Consider the following 23,509-nt stretch of genomic DNA (forward strand, 5'->3'; position numbering starts at 1 on the left):
TCTCCCCACATCCTCGCCAACACCTGTTGCTTATATTTTTGATAATCGCCATTCTAATTGGGGTGAGATGGAATCTTAGGGTGGTTTTGATTTGCAATTCTCTTATTACAAGAGATGTTGAACATTTTTTCATATGTTTGTTGATTGCTTGTAGATATTCTTCTGTGAAGTGTCTGTTCATTTCCTTAAAATAATTGTTGATTGGATTATTTGTATTCTTGGTGTAGAGTTTTTTGAGTTCTTTATAGATTCTGGAGATGAGTGCTCTAAATGAAGTATGATTGGCAAAGATTTTCTCCCACTCTGTAGGCTCTTTCTTTGCATTGCTGATAGTTTCCTTTGCTGAGAGAAAGCTTTTTAGTTTGAATCTATCCCAGTTGTTGATTCTTGCTTTTATTTCTTGTGCTATGGGAGTCCTGTTGAGGAAGTCTGGTCCTAAGCCGACATGTTGAAGATCTGGACCTACTTTTTCTTCTATAATCTTCAGGGTCTCTGGTATGATTCCGAGGTCCTTAATCCATTTTGAGTTGAGTTTCATGCATGGTGAGAGATATGGGTTTAGTTTCATTCTGTTGCATATGGATTTCCAATTCTCCCAGCACCATTTGTTGAAGAGGCTATCTTTTCTCCATTGCATATATTTGGCACCTTTGTCTAGTATTAGAAAGTTGTATTTATTTGGGTTTGTGTCCATGTCCTCTATTCGGTACCACTGATCTACCTGTCTATTTTGGTACCAATACCATGCCGTCTTTGTTACTATTGCTTTGTAATAAAGTTGAAGTTCGGGTATTGCCATACCCCCTGCTTCATTTTTCCTGCGAAGGATTGCTTTAGCTATTCTGGGTTTCTTATTCTTCCTGATGAATTTCATGATTGCTTGCTCTATTTCTGTAAGGTACATCATTGGGATTTTAATTGGAATTGCATTGAATCTGTGTAGCACTTTAGGTAGTATGGCCATTTTGACAATATTAATTCTGTCTATCCAAGAACATGGGAGATCTTTCCATCTTCTAAGGTTTTCTTTAATTTCTTTCTTTAGTGTTCTGTAGTTCTCATTGTAGAGGTCTTTCACCTCTTTTGTGAGATTGATTCCCAAGTATTTTATTTTTTTCAATGCTATCGTGAATGGGGTATTTTTCATAATTTCTCTTTCTGAGGATTCATCACTTAGGTATAAAAATGCATTGGATTTATGAGCATTGATCTTGTAACCTGCTACTTTACTGAATTCACTTATGAGTTCTAACAGTTTTCTGGTGGAATTTCCTGGTTCCTCTAAGTATATAATCATATCATCAGCAAATAGGGATAGTTTGAGTTCTTCCTATTCGTATTCCTTTAATTTCTTTGGTCTGTCTAATTGCTCTGACTAGCGTTTCAAGTACGATGTTTAATAGAAGTGGTGAAAGAGGGCATCCCTGCCTTGTTCCAGTTTTTAAAAAGGGGGAATGCTTTCAGTTTTTCACCATTTAGAATGATATTAGCCATGGGCTTAGCATAGATGGCCTTTATAATGTTAAGAAATGTTCCCACTATCCCTATTTGTTCTAGTGTTTTGAGCATGAAGGCGTGCTGTATTTTATCAAATGCTTTTTCTGCATCTATTGAAATAATCATGTGATTCTTGACTTTAAGTCTATTGATATGGTGAATTACATTTATTGATTTCCTGATGTTGAACCAACCTTGCATCCCTGGGATGAAACACACTTGATTGTGGTTCACTATCTTTTTAATATGTTTTTGTATGCGATTTGCTAAAATTTGATTGAGAATTTTTGCATCAATGTTCATTAATGATATTGGTCTGAAATGTTCATTCGTCAATGTGTCTCTGTCTGGTTTGGGTATCAGGGTAATATTGGCTTCATAGAAAGAGTTTGGGAGGGTTCCCTCCTCTTCTATTTCATGGAATACTTTGAGAAGTATTGGAATGAGCTCTTCTTTAAAGGTTTTGTAGAACTTGGCTGAGAACCCATCTGGACCCGGACTTTTCTTTTGTTGGTAGGCTTTTAATGACCTCTTCTACTTCATTACTTGAAATTGGTCTATTTAAATTGTGTATGTCCTCCTCGTTCAGTTAGGCAATTCATATGTCTCTAGAAACCTGTTGATGTCTTGGAAATTTTCTATTTTGTTGGAATATAGATTTTCAAAAAAGCTTCTAATTATGTATTGTATTTCAATCCTGTCTGTTGTGATATTTCCTTGTTCATTCCGAATTTTAGTGATTTGGATTTTCTCTCGTCTTCTCTATGTTAGTGTGGTTAAGGGTTTATCAATTTTGTTTGTTTTTTCAAAGAACCAACTATTTATTTTGTCAATTTTTTGTATTGTTTCTTTTGTTTCAATTTCGTTGATTTCAGCTCTGAGTTTAACTATTTCCTGTCTTCTACTACTTTTGGTGTTTGTCTGTTCTTCTTTTTCTAGGGCTTTGAGCTGTAGTGTTAGGTCATTTATTTGTTGATTTTTACTTCTTTTATTGAATGCACTCCATGAAATAAATTTCCCTCTAAGTACTGCTTTCATAGTGTCCCAAAGATTTTGATATGATGTTTCTTTTTTCTCATATACCTCTAAGAATGTTTTAATTTCCTTCCTAATATCTTCTGTTATCCATTCATCATGTAATAGCATATTGTTTAATCTCCAGATGTTGGAGTAGCTTCTGTATTTTACTCTTTCATTTATTTCTAATTTCAATCCATTATGATCTGATAGAATACAAGGTAGTGTCTCTATCTTTTTGTATTTGCTTACATTAGCTTTGTGGCATAATATATGGTCTATTTTAGAGAAGGATCCATGTGCTGCTGAGAAGAAAGTGTATTTGCTCTTGGTTGGATGGTATATTCTATAAATGTCCATTAAGTCTAAATTATTGATTGTGTTATTGAGATCTATGGTTTCTTTGTTCAATTTTTGTTTGGAAGATCTGTCCAGGGGTGATAGAGGCGTGTTAAAATCACCTAGTATTATTGTGTTATGGTGTATTTGGTTTCTGAAATTGAGAAGGATTTGTTTGACATACGTGGATGAGCCACTGTTTGGGGCGTAGATGTTTATGATTGTTATATCTTGCTGATTTATGTTTCCCTTAGGCAGTATGTAATGTCCTTCTTTATCCCTTCTGACTAGTTTTGGCTTGAAGTCCACATTATCTTAAATGAGGATGGATACTCCAGGTTTTTTGCTGTGTCCGTGTGCATGGTATGTTTTTCCCCATTCTTTCACCTTTAGTCTATGGGTATCTCTTTCTATGTGGTGAGTCTCTTGCAGGCAAGATATTGTTGGATCTTTCTTTTTGATCCAATCTGCCAGTCTATGTCTTTTGATTGATGAATTCAGGCCATTAATATTCAGGGTTATTATTGAGATATGATTTGTATTCCTGGTCATTTGGCTCATTTTATTTATTTATTTTGACCCAACTTGTTTTTTCTTTATTTGACAATTCCTTTAGGATAGTTCCTCTCATTGCTGATTTGCTTCTTTGTTTTTCATCTCTTCCTCATGGAATATTTTGCTGAGAATGTTCTGTAATGCTGGCTTTCTTTTTGTAAATTCTTTTAGCTTTTGTTTATCATGGAAGGATTTTATTTCATCATCAAATTTGAAGGTGACTTTTGCTGGGTATAAGATTCTTGGTTGGCATCCATTTTCTTTCAGAGCTTGAAAAATGTTGTTCCAGGCCCTTCTAGCTTTTAGGGTCTGGATTGAAAAACCTGCTGATAGTCGTATTGGTTTCCCCTTGAATGTAATTTGATTCTTTTCTCTTGCAGCCTTTAAAATTCTGTCTTTATTTTGTATGTTAGGTATTTTCATTATAATGTGCCTTGATGTGGGTCTGTTGCAATTTTGTATATTTGGAGTCCTATAAGCCTCTTGTACTTGATCTTCCATTTCATTCTTCAGATTTGGGTAATTTTCTGATATTATTTCATTGAATAGATTGTTCATTCCTTTGGTCTGTTTCTCTAAGCCTTCCTCAATCCCAATAATTCTTAAATTTGGCTTTTTCATGATATCCCATAGTTCTTGGAGATTCTGTTCATGATTTCTTACCATCTTCTCTGTTTAGTCCACTTTGTTTTCAAGGTTAACTATTTTGTCTTCAGTGTATGAGGTTCTGTCTTCCAGGTGTTCTATCCTATTGGTTATGCTTTCTATGGTGTTCTTATTTTGGTTTATTGTTTCCTTCATTTCGAGGATTTCTGTTTGGTTTTTTTTCAATATCTCTAACTCTTTATTGAAATGATCTTTTGCTTCCTGAATTTGCTCTTTTAACTGTCGATTGGTGCGATCATTCAGTGCCTGCATTTGCTCTTGCATCTCGTCATTTGCTTCCCTGATCATTTTAATTATGTACATTCTGAACTCCCTTTGTATCATTTCTTCTGCCATGCTGTCGTTGGGTTTTATTGATTTAACATCTAGATTTGTTTGCAGCATTTTCTTCCCTTGTTTTCTCATATTGTTCAGGTATCAGTGGACCGCTGAGGTATTGCAGATTTCCTCTATTGACTTAGAATGTCCCTGAAGATTTCTAGTATATCCTCTCTTAGCCTTCAGTAGCCTGAAGTCTTGGAGGAAGTTGATAATGCGGTGTTCCACAAGGAAGCTGCCTCTCTAGGGGTGGTGGCCTTCTGGTGGTTTATATTCCCTGCTAGTGGGCAGAGGTACCTTCACTTGCTGATGAATGGTCATCCAAAGGGGAAGTAGGATGTGGGCTGCTGCAAGGCCAGTTTGGGCCTGTGTCTCTGGTTTTACAGTCCTTTTGGGAGAACCTCACCCGGCAGGGAAGACTCACCTGGTGGGGAGGTCTCGCTGGTCAGTTCCCCTCCTAGAGGTTCTGTTCAATTCACAACTACTGCCTTAGATGGGCAGCCTTCTTCTGCAATTTTCCCAGGGACCCAGACCTACCTCCTGGGCCTGGAAACCTCGCCCTTGCAGACGAATCTCCTTAGGCTGCCTCTCCTCAGAGAAGCTGCCTGCAGTCCTGGATCTTTCGCTCTGCCCCTCAGTTTTTCTGTGCGGCTCTTCCACCAAGAAGCCGCCTAGGTCCTGGGACCCTGCTCTGCACCTAATCTCCTGGCTATGCGGCCCCTCCTCTGAGCAGCCACCTGGAGCCCCTTACAGTCGCTTCGAGTCCCAGTGACCTGCCACACATCTTTTCCTCCAGCGGCCTCCTGGTGTTCTGTTCGTTCGCTCTAAGTCCAAGTGACCCACCGCGCACCTCCTTCTCCTCCAGGCAGTCACCCAGAGATCTGGTGCGTTCATCACGAGTCCCAGGAACTCACTGTGCACCTCCTCATCCGGACTGCCACTCGTAGCCCTGGTGCAGTCACTCCGAGCCCAAGCACCCCGCCGTGCCCCTCTTCCTCCTCCAGGCAACCCCCCTGTGTTCAGGAGCGGATGCTCTGAGTCCAAACCACTCACCATGCTGCTCCTCCGGATAGCTGCCCGGAGCCCTGGTGCAGCTGCTCCAAGTCCAAGCGACGTGCCGAGCCCTTGCTTCTCCTTCTCCTCTGGGCAGCCCCCAGTGTTCAGGAGTGGTCGCTTTCAGTCCAAACAGCTCACCACACACTCCCTCCTTTGGGCAGCCTCCCAAAGCCCGGGTGGGTTGCTCTGAGTCCAAGCGCTGTGCTGAGCGGCCTCCTCTCCAATGCTCCCAGTTGTCCGCGTTCACTGCTCCAGCGGGGGGAGGGGTGTCTTGCCGGGCAGCTCTACTTCACAAAGATCCCTGCGTTTGGGACTACTGCCCCATCCGAGACGCCTCCCCAATGGGAGAGACTCACCCGGCTGCTTTGAGTTGGTCCCAAGTCTCTCTATATCTCCTCTTCTTGAGTCCTGAGTCCTGGAGCAACATGAAACACAGCTACCCTCTAGTCCACCATCTTGAATCCCAAGTATTGGGATTTAATGGGAAAAAATTATGTTACATTCATGTATGTATTTGTCAAATGAACCCCACTGTTATGTATAGCAATAATATAATGCACTAATAAAAACATGAAAAACAAAGTATAAAATATTGGCATTTTCTTTTTAAATATACAATTTCAAAGTATATATAATATGGCTCTTTATTTCTCTTTGTGACCTTTGTATTTTATTTGGATTCATTTTGTTTTTTGAAGAGTGTATCTTGGATATTATAATAAACGTTATTTCTAAAAGTGATTCAAATCATGTAATTCTATTATATTAATTATAGAGGCCATCTCTTGTCTATGACATAATATTCTCTCTGTCCTTCCAAAAACATGGAAAAATTATCAGTTTGTTATAGCAGTGTATTGACTGTCTGGTCTAAAAGCTCTATAGGTCAATTCCAAAATCTAGAGATTTAGAGAGGAAACACCAAGGCTGTACTTACATGGCAGAAAAATAGCAGCATGATTAAGTAGTTTTGATAGTTTTTATACATGCAAGCATGGTTAATACAATCAAAACTTTAACCACCAATCTGTTGCTTTGACTCACTTATGTAAATTATGGAGTCATATCTTTCAGGATTAGTGGTAGTATTTAGTGAAGAAAATATTTTCTGGCTCTTCTGCTGAAGATCATTCAATTATCTGATTCTGGAAGGACAGTAAATTAATTCTCTTTCTTTTTGCTACCGCTTCCTCCTGCTTTCCTTCTATTCCATATATAAATATATTATTATGAATACATGCACACCATAGTCTTTCATTAGGATGTATGTATGTATATATAACATTTTAGTTTAAAAATAAATTCATATTAATTTATGTAAATGTATGCATCTCTCTATATATAACAATGTATTATTATATATAAATATACCATACTCATTTTGTTAGTCAGCTTTTCATCACTGTGACTGAAAAAAACTGACAAGATCAACATTGAGGAGGAAAAGTTTAATTTGGGCTCACAGTTTCAGATTTTCAGTCCATGGTCTGTGAACTCCATTGCTCTGGGCCTAAGGTGAGGCAGAATATCATGGTGGAAGGGCATGGCTCAGGAAAGCTGCTCAGCTCATGGCAGCCAGGAAATAGAGAGAGGGAGCATGTGTGTTTGCAAGTTGCTGGGGACAAACCATAATTCCAAAAGTCACACTCCCAGTAACCTACTTACTCTAGCCACATCCCACCTGCCATCAGTTACCACCCAGTAGTCCACTGAAATTAATGTACTGACAAAGTTACCACTAATAATCTAGTCATGTCACCTCTGAGCAGTCCGTTATTACCTAACACATGGACTTTTTTTCGGTATACCTCATAACTAAACCATAACACTCCTTCCTTGGGATATGAATATATATGTATCATATGCAAAAATACATATGTATTTATATATGACAAATATATGGAGACACAAACAAGTAAATAAATTAGTATAGATCTACATCTATATCTAGATATAGATATATCTGTTTCCTAAGAGAGAAGTACAGGTGGGACTGGATCAAGGGAGTAAAGGAGACAGGAAGGAAAGAATGAAATTGTTACCTTAGACTATTTAAAAATGCAGAAGAGAATTGGTTACCTTTTCTTAGTTAAAGCCTTAATCCATTTACAGGTTTGCATGTATTGCCCGAACTATATATCAAGGGTAATTTATGTGCATTTTCATAGCCTTTTTTGGGGTAAGAATTGTAGGCATCATAAATTAATACTACTAGTTGTTCATAAATGATTACAAGGAAACAACTTGGTTTATTTCTCTTATGATAAATGTCATATTCTATGGGATGGCACATTAAACTATACAAATGTTGTACCTCTTCTATGTTTTAAGCTCCTAGATGGTAATGAGAGTATTTAATTCCTATTTTATTCCCCATGGTGTCTAACAGAGTACCTTGCACAAAGCAAGTACTCTATAAATGTTTCTTAAATAAATAAACCCTAGGAAGTTGAAAGTTGCAAGACAACTTTTTAACTTTGAACAAAAAAGTAGTCCTTGAGGTGTATTACATGAATTCTGTATACATTTCAATATGATTCAAAAAGGTGAAAACTTACCCTCATTAATTACAAAGGTTTATGTTGGCAACCACTTAGTTACTATGGTTACATCTCTGTGAAATTATAAAATAGGCCCTTCAAGGGTTTGGGAACAGGAACAAATTGGCTGTTATAGAATTCATGAATGCTAATAACTCATTTACTTATAATGCTTATAATTAATTGGTTTAAAATCATCTACTGCAGTCTTAAAATGAATAGGATATTTAAAGGTCACCATTGCTCTCAGCTCTCATTTAAATCTCTAATCCAACAAAAATACATTGCAGATATCAATTAAAATATTTTAAATTATTCTCTAGCTAAACTTGAACTAAAATAGTAAATGATCTGTTCATTTGCTTTCTCTTAAGAGTTGTGATCTATACTCTGTGATTAAGTTATTATAAAACCTTAATTCCCAAGGTATTGGATCACGTGGGATATGCCCATCATTTAAGAAATAGAATGAATCATGTACAGACTAAGGTAATTTCTTGTTAGATGTTTAGCAATGAATCTTCACTTTTTTTCTCTTCGCTGGAAATGCCAATTAATATCATGTGCTAAATCATGTTTAACACTAAAAATATGAAATTAAATTAGAAATTCCATTTGTCAATGGCAAATACAGCATTCAATAATAAATCTCAATAAAAGCAGTGCAACCTATCTCTTTACAAAAGTAACACAGGAGAAATGCCATTTCTTGCCAGTTATGCTTGCTACTATGTTAAGCAAATACATTTAAAAAAAGGTATTCATAATTTTAAAACTGTAAATATTTGAAGAGTGTTGTTACTGTTGATCCATAGCAGAATTTTTCAAATTTAATTACTTGTAATACTGTTTTAGGAAATATTGACAGCAGTGCTATGTAAAAAAGATTCCAAAACTAAATAAGTTTGGGAAATTGTACATGCAAGTCCCCCCTTATATGAGGGGAATATATGCTTGAAATTAAATAGTACCAAACCCAGAGTATATTGTTTTTTATACTATACACACACACACACATGTTAAGCTTATAAAATAGTAAGAGATTAAGAACTGATAATAACATAAACAATTATTAGAATATACTATAATAAAAGTTTTATGCATGTGGTCTCTGTCAAAATCTTATTTTACTACAATTAACCCTTTTTGTGATGAAACGAGATGATAAAATGTGTACATGATGTGATGAGATGAACATAAGGTAATTATATAGGTGTCGTGACATATCATTTGGCTACTATGTGAGGGTTACTTGAAGACAATAGAACAGCATGAGATTTCATCATGGTACTCAGAATGACATGCAATTTAAAATTTATGAATTACTCATTATAGGAACTTTCCATTTAATTTTTTGGACTGTAATTGACCACAGGTAACTGGAAACACTGAAAGTGAAACCTCAGATAAGGGGAGACCACTGTATCTTTGTTCCTTAGCTATGTCTTCCTGGTCTAATGGGCTTTTCTATAGTCCTGGTTGGGTGCAGCAAAATGTACATACACACTTCATTATGTATTTTCTATGAAAACAAACTTCTTATAAAACATCAAAAAAATGTTTAAATATGACACATAAATCAGTAATATGTAAAGCCTTATAAATGCAAAGTGTAACTAATTATATTTTAAAAAAATGACTGCAATGGTATCTTCCATGTCTTTGTTTTTATACAACGCAACGTTGACATTTTTCCCTTGGAGAACTGGGGTCTGTGTTGCCTCCCTTTAAATCTTAAGTGGCTCTAAGTATAGAAGAGTGATAAAATGTGTCTAGGTCCTAAGAACTGATAGAAATATCTGTCTCTCTTTCTTTTTGATCCTTGCTTATAGCTCTGAGCTGCTATGCAAGCAATCCCATTGTCCGGAGGTCTCAATGAAGCATCACAAAGAAGCCTAAACTATACCAAATAGACCACATGGAAAGGTCTTGAGACTATATGCAGTGAATGGAATCCCTGACTTGTATCCTGTTGTTTCAGTGCTCCTGAAATTCTGGTTCCAGTTACTTTCCTACTACAGTCACATGGGAAACTGTGAGCCAGAACCATTCAGCTGATACCTTCCTGAAATTCTTAAACCATAGAAACTATGAGAGTTAAAAAAAATGAGTGCCATTGGTTTTGACCAGTATTTTTTGATGTGATAAGTTATGCAGCAATAATAACTGGAACATTGAGTACAATATTCACCATAATCTTTAGTAGTAATACTAGTACTTTCACCATGGAAAATTTATCATAGCCTTCAGCTTTTGTCAGTATGAAATGAGAACAATCTTTTGAATTTCAAAAAATGAATAGAAAACGGATAAACTATTTCATAATTTCCATATCTTGAGATTTATAATTGACAAGTTGCATACTTACTCCCCAACATTATTTCCAGGAACATAATTTAGGGCTACTAAGCATATGTTACTAATTAGTAACATATGCATTTACAGTTCTTTAATTATTTAAATAAAATAAGGTAACAGACATTTTAATACCTATTTCCTTTTTGACTTTTTTGACTTTTCATTTTTGGAACTGGGGATTAAAGCCCCAGCTTTGCACATGCTGGGCAAGCACTTTACTATTGAGCCACATTCCAGCCCTTAACACCTATTTCTTTTCCATTTACTGCTTGCAAAAAACTTACTGTGATTCAGTGATCCAAAGAGTTGAGTATTTTCAAGTAGAGTCCTATTTCTAGACTTCAGAAGGCCCCATGAATGTCTAAAAACAATCATAAATCTCCTTAAGAATAATATCTCAAGTACTTCTTACAGGATGGTATTCTCTCATATGGGGAAAACAGAAGACACTGTAAGTAGACAGAAGACAGGCGTCCAAGTGCTACATTAGCCATCAAGAACCATTAAATAGGTTTGGTTGCCAATGATTTTCCTGAGGAGTGGAGGGGAAATTTCAAGGTCATAAATTAGAAAATTTAAAAAAGGTCATTTAAAAGGGAGTGCTGATGATATACATTTAAAAAAGAGGGAACAATAAACCTCTGAGGAAATATTTTAAGACTTAAGAGTCTAGTATTTGTCTAGGAGTGTGAAACATAACTAACTTTTTCCAGTAAAGATTTGAACTTTCTCCAAATACAGGCATATGATATCTGGATATGTAGGAGCTAATTTCCTATTTATCGTCTATCCATTGAATCACTAGAATTAATCATCTTTGGTTGAACTCATTTCATACTACCTACCAGTTATTCCTTACAAAGCACCTTGTATGTGTATTAACTCTTTTAATCTTCACAATAACTCTGTAAGATAGGTATTGATATTATCATCTGCATTTTATAGATCAGGAAACTGAGGCCCAAAAAGTTTAACTTGCTTAAGATTACATAGTCAGTAATTGATAGTGCCTGGATTCAAGCTCAGGCAATCTGGCACCAGAGTTAGTGCTGTTCAATGACATGCTTGTTTGCCTGTATTGAACATTTGTTTTAATATAATGCTAACTAAACCAAATATATTATTGAGTTAAAATTGTTTTTTCAAGGTCACTGATTTGACCTTGAATACCTTACTTAATCATTCTGAGCCTTTTTCTCTGCAATTGTAAGAAGGATAATAATCCAGTTCCTACACTTACAGTATGGATGTGAGGATTATAGGTAATCTGTGTTAAATACCTAGTATAAGCACTCCGTACATACAGCAATATGTACAGAGTGGTGATTGTGATATATCTTTTCATACATACAGAGGCATGGGACTAGAGATATCTCTTAGGAGGTCGGAATTGAGGTAAGGACATTATATTGGTGAGGCAAGATTGAGGCAGAGATGATTCCTTTAGGTTATCTATCTTCCTTATGGATCAAGAAGAGATAGGGTTAGTGGAAAAGAATAGAACTGTTTACTGATACCAGGCTCCCACAGTGCCACCAGGAACTCCTGTCTTCCCAAAAGTTACACTGGAGTGAGAAAGAATGGCAGTAGGATTATTTGATGGATCTTTGAACATATAAATCTGAAATTATGTTTGCATGAATGTTTTGTTGAGAAAGTTCATTTGTATTTGAAATACGATGAAAATCCACAGAAACATTTTAGAAATGATTTATGGGACTCTGATTATAAGCAGTAACAGGAAATAATTATGATAATGATGTTCCCCAAATTTAGTCTCTTCCTTTATAATCTTACAATATTTATATTCTGCAAAAAGCACATGTTTTTAGAAAGTGTTTTAGTTAAATAATTGGGCCATTATTGCAATCTTGAATTTGAACACTTTGTGATTGCTGTTAGTATGTTGATAAAACATCTATGTGAAAAATGTACACATATAAAATACCCATGTATTTAGTAACACGGAGATGATCTGCTAAATTTGACATTTTCTTGTGGCTTAAATGTTACCAGTGGCTTTGTCCGCATTTCTTTCACTCAAACATTTCAGAACAATTTTCGATTAAAGGAGTGAATAATTTGGAAAACTATCCTTATCCCTAACCCCTCATGCCACCCTTTTAAATAAGTATTTTGATTCTTTTAAAGAAGAAAAACTAGAGAATTCATTTTATTTATTTTATTACTCTTAAATACATACTTCTTAATAGACTTTTTATTTACTGTAAATAAAAGCAAAGGAAAGTCTCTTTTAATAATTATATTGGTAAAATGTGCGGTTTGACTCTTTCAGTTATACTCATCGTCTGGCCAATGAAATTTGTTGAATTCACCTTGTAGCACCAAATGCAGATTTAAACTCTGAGAAGAGACATAAAGGAATCTGAGGACACTTCAGTGGTTTAAAGAATAACTTAGGGGAATTTATTTAAAATAGAAATTCTCAGGTCCTACTTCCAGAAAATTAGACGTAATAGATTTTCGATAAAACCCAACAATCTGCACTTCAATTAATCATTCCAAGATGATTCCAATGCACATGATCCTAGGATCAATGACTTTTAACTCTAGAAATAGACACATTGATACAAGTGGTTTTCAACACTTGCAGTACATTGGAATCCTCTAAGATAAAAAATACAAATGCCCATCTACCACTTCTTTACTGTCACTACCAAATTATATGGGAGAAACACTGACCAAGGGTGTGTTAAGAACTGTTCTGATCTCCCCATTCAGTCTCATTTCCGACTTATTGAATTCACTCCCAGTGCTGGGTTTTGCTCTGCATGAAACTATAAACTCAATTTTATTTCATGCAAAGTATATGCATTGAATCTCCTTACCATTTTTTTTCTCAAAGTGTAAATCATGATACAACTATATCAGAATGACCCAGGAAACTTCTTAAAAATATGGATTCCCAGACTCTATCCCCAGAGATGTTGATATAAAAGGTTGGAGATTAACACACTTAGATGCCTATTACCCAAGTAAATTATGATCTTCTGAGAAATACTGAATTCAACAGTCCAGAAAGTGCCTCTATCACCTCTGTAGTAGCATCTCCAATAACAGTAAACTCCTAATCCCTTAGGTACCCCATTCCTCTTTTGAGATCTAACTTTAAAATTTTCAAAATCAGTCTCCTGCAGACTCAAACTATTGAGCTTTTTTTTTTCCTCTTCAGACCCATTTCACCAGTACCTTCCTCATCCCTCCTTATCATAAGTATATCTTCTGCAAACTAAATATCCCTTTTCCTCAAAGGAGATGAACTTGACATTGGTTCACCCACCAATATATGCTTCACCCATCATCTATATCACAGTTATTAAGGAAGACTTAAAATGCACATTTTTAGGGACCTTCTCTACATTTATTGAATTAGAATATCTCTTGGAGATACCCAGAACTCTACTGTTTAATGATTTCCCCAAGTAATTCTGATGACAGTGATTCATGGATCACCCTTTGAAGAATGATGGTATATGGTTGAGTGGTTCAAATTCCAGCTCTGTCACTTATTACCTGTACTGAGGCCCTAACCAAATCTCATGTGTCAAAGTTTTCAAATATCCCCTCCCCTTTATTTTTCTTTGATATAATATTGTCCTGGGCCTACTCAATTAGGGCATTCTCCTCTGACCTTAGGGTAGGAAAGCCTCCTTAATAGGAGTTACTATTCCCATTGTAATCCTACTCTGCTTATCAACTTGTTCAGTTGTTTTGTCCACTGCTTCTTCTAGGCTCCTGTATTTAGGTGCTGTTTATCCTCCTGAGTCATGTTTGCAACATGGCTTGGATTCATTGTTTTAAGCAGTCTGACCATCAAGCATTGATGGCTTTGTTTTGGGTTCACCCAGATCACAAAACTTTTAGAACCAACAGAACAGCAATGAACAGAACACACTGCAGAATATCTTTGTAAAACTTCAAGACCTCTCTGCATCAATTTCTTGTTTGTATTCCAGAATACAGCAAAGCTCTTGTTAATCGAGGACAAGAGATCAGAGAAAGTTTCATACAGAAGTTTTTATTTAAATAATGCCTTAAAGGATGGTCAGGATTCACTGCCATTGATGGATCAGAAAGAAGCAAAACTATGATCAAAGATGTATAAGGACCTAGTTCTCTTGAAACAGTGCAATGTGTTTAAGTACAAAATAATCCTACAAATAACTTACTACAAATATTGTTCATCCTATAGAACATATGTTAACAATATGGGAGAGCTGCCCAGCAAGATTTCCACACTGGGTGAGTCTTTCCCGCTGGGCGAGGCTTTCCCATCAGGGTGGTAGAACCAGAGACACAGAACCAGATTAGCCATGCCCCAGCTCACAGTCTAGTTCCCCTTTGGCTGACAATCAGTCAACAAATAGAGGCACCTCTGCCCACTAGTAGGGAATATAACCCACCTGAAGGTCACCGTCCCTAGAGGGGCTGCTCCTTGTTGAGCACAGCATTATCAGGTTCCTCCAAGACTTCAGGCTACTGAAGACTAGGAGATGAGTTATTGGAAATCTACAGGGACACTATAAGTCAATTGGGAAATCTGCAACATCTCAGGGTTCCAATGGTACCTGACCAATATGAGAAAACAAGGGAAGAAAATGTCCCAAACAAACCTAGATGCAACATCAATAAAATCCAATGACAGCATGGCAGAGAAAATGTCAGAAGGGGAGTTCAGAATGTACATAATTAAAATGATCAGAGAAGCAAAAGAGGAGATGAAAGAGCAAATGCAGGTATTGAATGATTACACCACTCAACAGTTAAAAGAGCAAATATGGGAAGCAAAAGAACATTTCAATAAAGAGTTAGAGATACTAAAAAAAACAAACAAACAAAAATGATTGAAATGAAGGAAACAATAAACCAAATTAAGAACTCCATAGAAAGCATAACCGATAGAACACCTGGAAGACAGAACCTCAGACACTGAAGACAAAATATTTAATCTTGAAAGCAAAGTTGACCAAACAGAGCAGATGGTAAGAAATCATGAACAGAATCTACAAGAATTATGGGATATCATGAAAAGGCCAAATTTAAAAATTATTGGGATTGAGGAAGGCTTGGAGAAACAAACCAAAGGGATGAACAATCTATTCAATGAAATAATATCAGAAAATTTCCCAAATCTGAAGAATGAAATGGAAAACCAAGTACAAAAGGTTATAGGACTCCAAATACACAAAATTACAACAGACCCACACCAAGGCATATTATTATGAAAATACCTAACATACAAAATAAAGACAGAATTTTAAAGGCTATCAAGGAAAAGAATCAAATTACATTCGGGGAGAAACCAATACGGATATCAGCAGATTTTTCAACCTAGACCCTAAAAGCTAGAAGGACCTGGAATGACATTTTTCAAGCTCTGAAAGAAAATGGATGCCAACCAAAATCTTATACCCAGCAAAACTTACGTTCAGATTTGACAACGAAATAAAATCCTTCCATGATAAACATAAGCTAAAAGGATTTACAAAAAGAAAGCCAGCATTACAGAACATTCTCAGCAAAATATTCCATGAGGAACAGATAAAAATGATGTAAATCAGAAAGGGAGGAACTACCCTAAAGGAACAGCCAAATAAAGGAGAAATGAAGTCATGTCAAAAAAAAATGAACCAAATGACCAGGAATACAAATCATATTTCAATAATAACCCTGAATGTTAATGGCCTAAACTCATCAATCAAAAGACATAGTCTGACAGATTGCATTAAAAAGAAAGATCCAACAATATGCTGCCTGCAAGAGACTCATCTCATAGGAAGAGATACCCACAGACTGAAGGTGAAAGGATGGGAAAAAAACATACCATGCACATGGACACAGCAAAAAGCCTGAATATCCATCCTCATATCAGATAATGTGGACTTCAAGTCAAAGGTAGTCAGAAGGGATAAAGAAGGACATTTCATACTGCTTAAGGGAAGCATAAATCACCAAGACATAACAAACATAAATAAGTGTGCCCCAAAGAGTGGCTCATACATGTATGTCAAGCAAATCCTTCTCAATTCCAGAAATAAAAGAGACCACAACACAATATTACTAGGTGACTTTAACACACCTCTCTCACTACTGGACAGATCTTCCAAACAAATATTGAACAAAGAAACCATAAAACTTAATAACACAATCAATAATATAGACTTAACAGACATTTATGGAATATACCATCCAACAAAGAGCAAATACACTTTCTTCTCAGCAGCATATGGATTCTCCTCTAAAATAGACCATATATTATGCCACAAAGCTACTGTTAGCAAATAGAAGAAGACAGAGATACTACCTTGCATTCTATCAGATCATAGAAAAAATAAAATACTTGGGAATCAATCTAACAAAAGAGGTGAAAGACCTCTACAATGAGAACTACAGAACACTAAAGAAAAAAGTTAAAGAAAATCTTAGAAGATGGAAAGATCTCCCGTGCTCTTGGATAGGCAGAATTAATATTGTCAAAATGGCCATACTACCAAAAGTGCTATACAGATTCAATGCAATTCCAATTAAAATCCCAATGATGTACCTTACAGAAATAGAGCAAGCAATCATGAAATTCATCTGGAAGAATAGGAAACCCAGAATAGCTAAAACAATCCTTAGCAGGAAGAATGAAGCACGGGGTATCTTCAACTCTATTACAAAGCAATAGTAAGAAAAACGGCATGGTATTGGTACCAAAATAGACAGGTAGATCAGTGGTACCGAATAGAGGACACGGACACAAACCCAAATAAATACAATTTTCTCATACTAGACAAAGGGGCCAGAAATATGTGATGGAGAAAAGATAGCCTCTTCAACAAATGGTGCTGGGAGAATTGGAAATCCATATGCAACAGAATGAAACTAAACCCCTATCTCTCACCCTGCACAAACACAACTCAAAATGGATCAAGGACCTTGGAATCAGACCAGAGACCCTGCATCTTATAGAAGAAAAAGTAGGTCCAAATCTTCAACATGTCGGCTTAAGATCAGACTTCCTCAACAGGACTCCCATAGCACAAGAAATAAATGCAAGAATCAATAATTGGGATAGATTCAAACTAAATAGCTCTCTCAGTAAAGGAAACTATCAGCAATGTGAAGAGAGAGCCTACAGAGTGGGAGAATATTTTTGCCAATCCTACTTCAGATAAAGCACTAATTTCCATAATATATAAAGAACTCAAAACTCTACACCAAGAATACAAATAACCCAATCAACAAATGGGCTAAGGAAATGAAGACACTTCATAGAAGAAGATCTACAAGCAATCAACAGATATATGAAAACGTGTTCAACATCTCTAGTAATAAGAGAAATGCAAATCAAAACCACCCTAAGATTCCATCTTACCCCAATTAGAATCACGTTTATCAAGAATACAAGCAACAATAGGTGTTGGAGAGGATGTGGGCAAAAAGGTACACTCATACATTGCTGGTGGGGTTGCAAATTAGTGCAGCCACTCTGGAAAGCAGTGTGGAGATTCCTTAGAAAACTTGGAATGGAACCACCATTTGACCCAACTATCTCTCTACTTGGCCTATACCCAAAGGACTTAAAATCAGTATACTACAGAGATGCAGCCACATCAATGTTCATAGCTGCTCAACTTACAATAGCCAGATTGTGGAACCAACCTAGATGCCCTTCAATTGATGAATGGATAAAGAAACTGTGGTATATATATACCATGGAATATTACTCAGCCATAAAGAATAATAAAATTATGGCATTTGCAGCCAAATGGATGAAATTGAAGAATATCGTGCTTAGTGAGATAAGCCAATCTCAAAAAAACAAAGGACGAATGATCTCACTGATTAGTGGATGATGTCACATAATGGGGGATGGGAGGGAGGCAAGAATGGAGGAAGGAGGGACTGTATAGAGGGAAAAGAGGGGTGGGAGGGGTGAGAGGAAGGAACAAATAACAGAATGAATCAAACACCATTACCCTCTGTAAATGTATGATTACACAAATGGTATGCCTCTCCTTCATGTACAGAGAAACAAGATGTATCCCATTTGTTTACAATAAAAAATAAATTAAAAAAGAAAAGAATATGTATCCTAGTCTAGAAGGTTAAGGGAAGTCTTACATAAAGAGATTTTTTAAAGTTTATTCTTGATATATGACTAGAGTAACCATTTATGTGTGTTCAAAGGCTTGGAAGCAAGGACTTATGCTATTGCAGTCATTCTTAAAAGTGATCTTTTGCCCCACAGTATCAGTTCCATATAAATACAGTTTCTCAGGTCCCACTATACACCTACTGAATCAGAAAATCATGGATTTGGACTCAGTCATCTGTGCTGAACAAATCCTCCAGTGGATACTGATCCAAACTAAATTGTGAGAATCACTTGTTTACTGTGAGATTAAAAGATAGCTAAAATGTAAATTATAGTGAGTAAAGGGGAAAATGGCAAAGGAAGGAATTATAAAGGCAAGTTTAAAAAGTAGAAATTTTGAGGGCTGTAAGATATATTGAAAGACTTTTACTTAACGAAAATAATAAGTAACTAACTGAATGTGTATTATGTGCAATCTTTACCCTGATCTTATGAGGTAGTTTAATGTTTTTGTTCACTTTTATAAGTGAATAAAAACTGAGTCTCAAAGCAATTACCTTTCCAAGGTCCTGAACCTAGTAAATAGTGGAGCTAATATTCAAATCCAGCCAACTCTTCTCTAGTGCCCACTTTGCAAACTATTCTGCTACACTGTTTAAGTCAAAGGGAAGTCATTGAAGAGTCTTAAATGAGGAAGAAAGATTATCACACTGAACTTTTAAAAATGTCACCCTGGCAGCTGTGTGAAGAATTACTTGATGGGTCAAGACAAGCAGTAGGAAGACCTGGAAAGAATATACTAGCCAAATCCCTGTGAGATATGATGACTTGGGCCCAACTGCAAAGGGAAAGAAGTGGATGAATTCAAGATGTGTTTTAGAGCTAGAATGAGTAGATACAGAAATATTTTCCTCTTTTTTGGTATATATAAAAGCAGTGTTTTTTATTTTTATTGTGGTAAATGCACATAACAAAATTTATCATGTTGATAAGTTTTAAACATATAGTTCATGGATATTAAGTATGTTTATGTAATTGAGCCATGACAACACCCTCCATCTCCAAACTGTATTCATCATCCCCATTTCCCTGGAGAGTTAGCCCCTAGTAACCATTGTTCTACCTGTGTATTCATGAAATGGATTACTCTAAATATTTCATACAAATATCATTAGATATACAGTATGTTTCTTTTTATTTCTCTTAGCATAATGTTCATGTTGCAGTAGAATATAGCAGAATTTTCTTCTTTATTAACACAATGATATTCCTTTTTATGGATAGAGTAGATTTTGTTAATCTATACACCCATCAATGAATATTGAATTGCTTCTGCCTTTTGGTTATTGTGAATAATGCTTCTATGAACATGGGTGTCAAAATGTCTGTTTGAGTCCTTAAATTCTATTCTTTTGGATATATATCCAATAATGGAACTTTTGAATCACATAGAAATTCCATACTGTTTTCCATAGAAGCTACAACACTTTATATCACTGCCAACAGTAAATCAGAGTTCTTATTTCTCCTTAACCTTTGTAACACTTGTTTCAATTTTGTAATCATCTTCATAACTGTGGCATGTTATCCCACAATAGTATATTGTTATGGTTTGGATTTGGAATGTCTCCAAAAAACTTGTGTGTTGAAGGCTTGGTATCCACTGTATCAATGTCCAGAAGTAGGACTTGTGGATTGAATGACAAGTGTTCTGACCTCATCAGTGGATTAATTCATTGATAGATGAACGAACTACTGGGAGGTAGTGAAGAACATAGGCAGGCAAGACATGGTTGGGGGAGCTGACACTCAGGGTGTGCCCTTGGGTTCTATATCTTATCCTGACCTCTTTATTTTTGTCTTTTCCCCTCTCTTTCTTTCTTGTTTTTGTCCCTTCTTTCTCCTTCTCTCCATTTCTTTCCCCTTCTCCCTTCTTCATAGCTGCCATGAACTGACAGCTTCCCTTCATCATCCACTTCCACCATGTTTCTGTCTTGGAACTAAATAATCATGGATTGAAACTATGAGCTAAAATAATCCTTTTCTCCTTTAAGGTGTTCTGTTCAGATACTTGTTCACAGTGATAAAATTTTGTCTAATACATAGATCACTTCTTTTATGTTTATTTTATATCCTGCTGCCATTCTGAATCTTGGTATTTGTTGATTCTCTTGGGTTTTCCTGGTGTCTTATATATTATATATGAATACAAATTGGGTTACTACATTTTTCTGTTTGGGGGCCCCTTTTGATAGTGCTATAATAACACATGTATACATGCATACATATAACACATATAATACATATTGTAATAATGCTTTTAATAATGCTATAGAACTCTTACTATATGCCAAGCAATATTCCAAATAAATTAATTAGTGTAATTTACATGTAAATTAATGAGTGTATTTCTCACAGAAGTCCTAGGGAGGACACACAATGTTATCCCCATTTTAGAGAGTTTTAAAAACTTACCCAGGTTCAGATTCCTTTTATGGATTCTAAGATTACTCTGGCTTTTGTGTGGAATGGATTATTGGTGGGTAAGAGTGGAAGAAGGGAGACCAGTTACAATCTAGGAAAGGAAGTTCATGGTGGAGATTGAGAGAAATGGTAGGAAATTAGGCCAGAGATATAGTCCAGGGTCAATTTAATTTTATAGAACCTTAAAGGCTATGATGCAGAATGTGATTTGTATTCTGAGTTCAAGTAGAGGCCATTGGATGTTTTTAAACAGGTAACGGGCATAATCTTATTAATCATTTTTAAAGATCAATTTGAAAACTATGAAGAGAATCAGTGGAGAATGAGAAATAAAAGAGGGAAGAATAGTTAGAAGGCTAATATAGTATTTTAGGCCAAATATGAAGGTAGAATGGTAATAGTGTGGATAGAAGGATTAAAATATACATAAGAGCTAATAAATCATAGAACCTATAGGACTTTGTGATGGAATTCTGGAATAAGCTACAGGGAGACATTGACTAAAATAAGGAGAATGGGGAAAATTAGTGAAGCCAAATATTTGTGTCTACATGGTGTGGTAATAAATTAAATTATCATTCTCACAATAACACAGTGATATATTATCCCTATTTTAGAAATGAGGCTCCGACAATTTTAGAAATGAATGAAGTTAGTTGATCGGCCTTATCCATCTAGTGAGTAGCAGAAATATATCCAAACCCAAGTCTGTTAGATCATGCTTTTTTAGTCTAAATTACCGAAAATAAATGGCATTTTCTTTTCTTTTCTTTTTTTGGGGGGGCATTTTAAGAATAGTGAGTCTTTAGTAGAAAGTATAAGACAAGAAGTGATATGGTGAAAGGGGATATATTAGGGACAGAAATTGACTACATTGTAGTATGTGCATATATATGTATGTAACAATGAATGCTACCATTGTGTATAGTTATAATACAACAATAAAAGGTAAATAATAAAAAGAGAAAAACTTCAGACAAAAATATTAAAAGAAGCAATATGGTATGGCAGAGAGGAAGTAAAGAGGCCTCTTTATTTGACTTCTCCTAGCTGGAGGGATAATGTAGATTTACCAGGAAATAATCTAAGTTTAGGAAAGGGAGGCCACAGTAAAGAAGTAAAAATGTTCAGAAAAATTAGGGATGATGAGTCATAGAATGTAGGCATTTGGTGAAAAGTCTAGAAAGTTCACTCACAATTAAGGAGAATGTTTGGATTTGACATGCTGTGTGGATGGTATAGTATAGGTTTGGGATTTGGTGAGTTACTTAATATGAATATCACATTTGCTTATTACCTAGAAGAGGGATTGCTTGGTACAATTAAGGAGACAGAGTCATCCAGCTGGTTACAGTTTGGGTTAAGTCTGTGGTTCGGGGGACAGAGAAGACGGGAAATATCTGAGTAGCCTAAATTTTAGGAAACCCTTGACATTCTTATTTTCCCACATTTTTATTGATGCATTATAGTTGTACATAATGTTAGGATTTGTTGTTGCATATTTGTATATGCACATAATATAATTTGGTCAATATCACTCCCCAGCATTTTCTTCTTCCTTCCCATCCTGCCACTCTCTGGTTCTCTTCTATTCTACTGATTTCCCTTTGATTTCCATGAGAACTCCCTCACCTTTCTTTTCCTTTTTCCTCTCTATCTTCCACATAAGAGGGAAAACATATGACACTTGAACTTCTGAGTTTACTTCCCTTAACATAATATTCTCAAATTTCATGCATTTTCCTGTAGATGACATAATTTCATTTTTCTTTATCACTAAATAAAACTCAATTGTGTATATATACCATATTTTCTTTATCCATTCAACCTTTGTTTGAAAACCGAGGCTGGTTCCATAGTTTGGTTATTGTGAATTGTGCTGCTATAAACAAGAGTATGCATGTATCACTTTACTATGATGACTTCAATAATTTAAGATAAATACTGAGCAGTGGTATAGCTGAGTTATGTGGTGGTTTCATGCTTATTCTTTTGAGGAAACTCCATACTTATTTGCAAAATGGTTATACTAATTTACAACCTTACTAACAATGAAAAAGTGTTCTTTTTACTCCACATCTTCTCCAGCATTTATTAGCATTTATTATTGTTTATATTTTTGAAAATTGCTATTCTGACTGGTATGAGAAGAAATCTTGGTGGAGTTTTGATTTACATTTCCCTAATGGCTAATGATGTCAATCATTTTTTTTTCATATATTTGTTGAACATTATTATTTATTCTTCTGTAAAATGTTTATTTGCTCATTTATTAATTGAGTTATTTGATTTTTTTGGTGTTGAGGTTTATAGTTTTTATTCTACATATTAATCCTCTGCCAGAAGAATAGCTAGCAAAGATTTTCTCCCATTCTGTAGGGTCTCCCTTCACATTCTGAATTATTTCCTTTGAATGCTGAAGATTTTTAATTTGAAGCCATCCCATTTATTAACTCTTGGAATTATTTCTAAAAGTTTAGAAGGTCCTATTGAGAAAGTAATTGCCTGTATCTATGTGCTGGAATACTGACACAATGTTTTCTTTTTGGAGTTGCATAGTTTCTGGCCTAATTCC

Source organism: Sciurus vulgaris (assembly GCF_902686455.1).
Source record: "Sciurus vulgaris genome assembly, chromosome: X".
Classification (NCBI taxonomy): domain Eukaryota; kingdom Metazoa; phylum Chordata; class Mammalia; order Rodentia; family Sciuridae; genus Sciurus; species Sciurus vulgaris.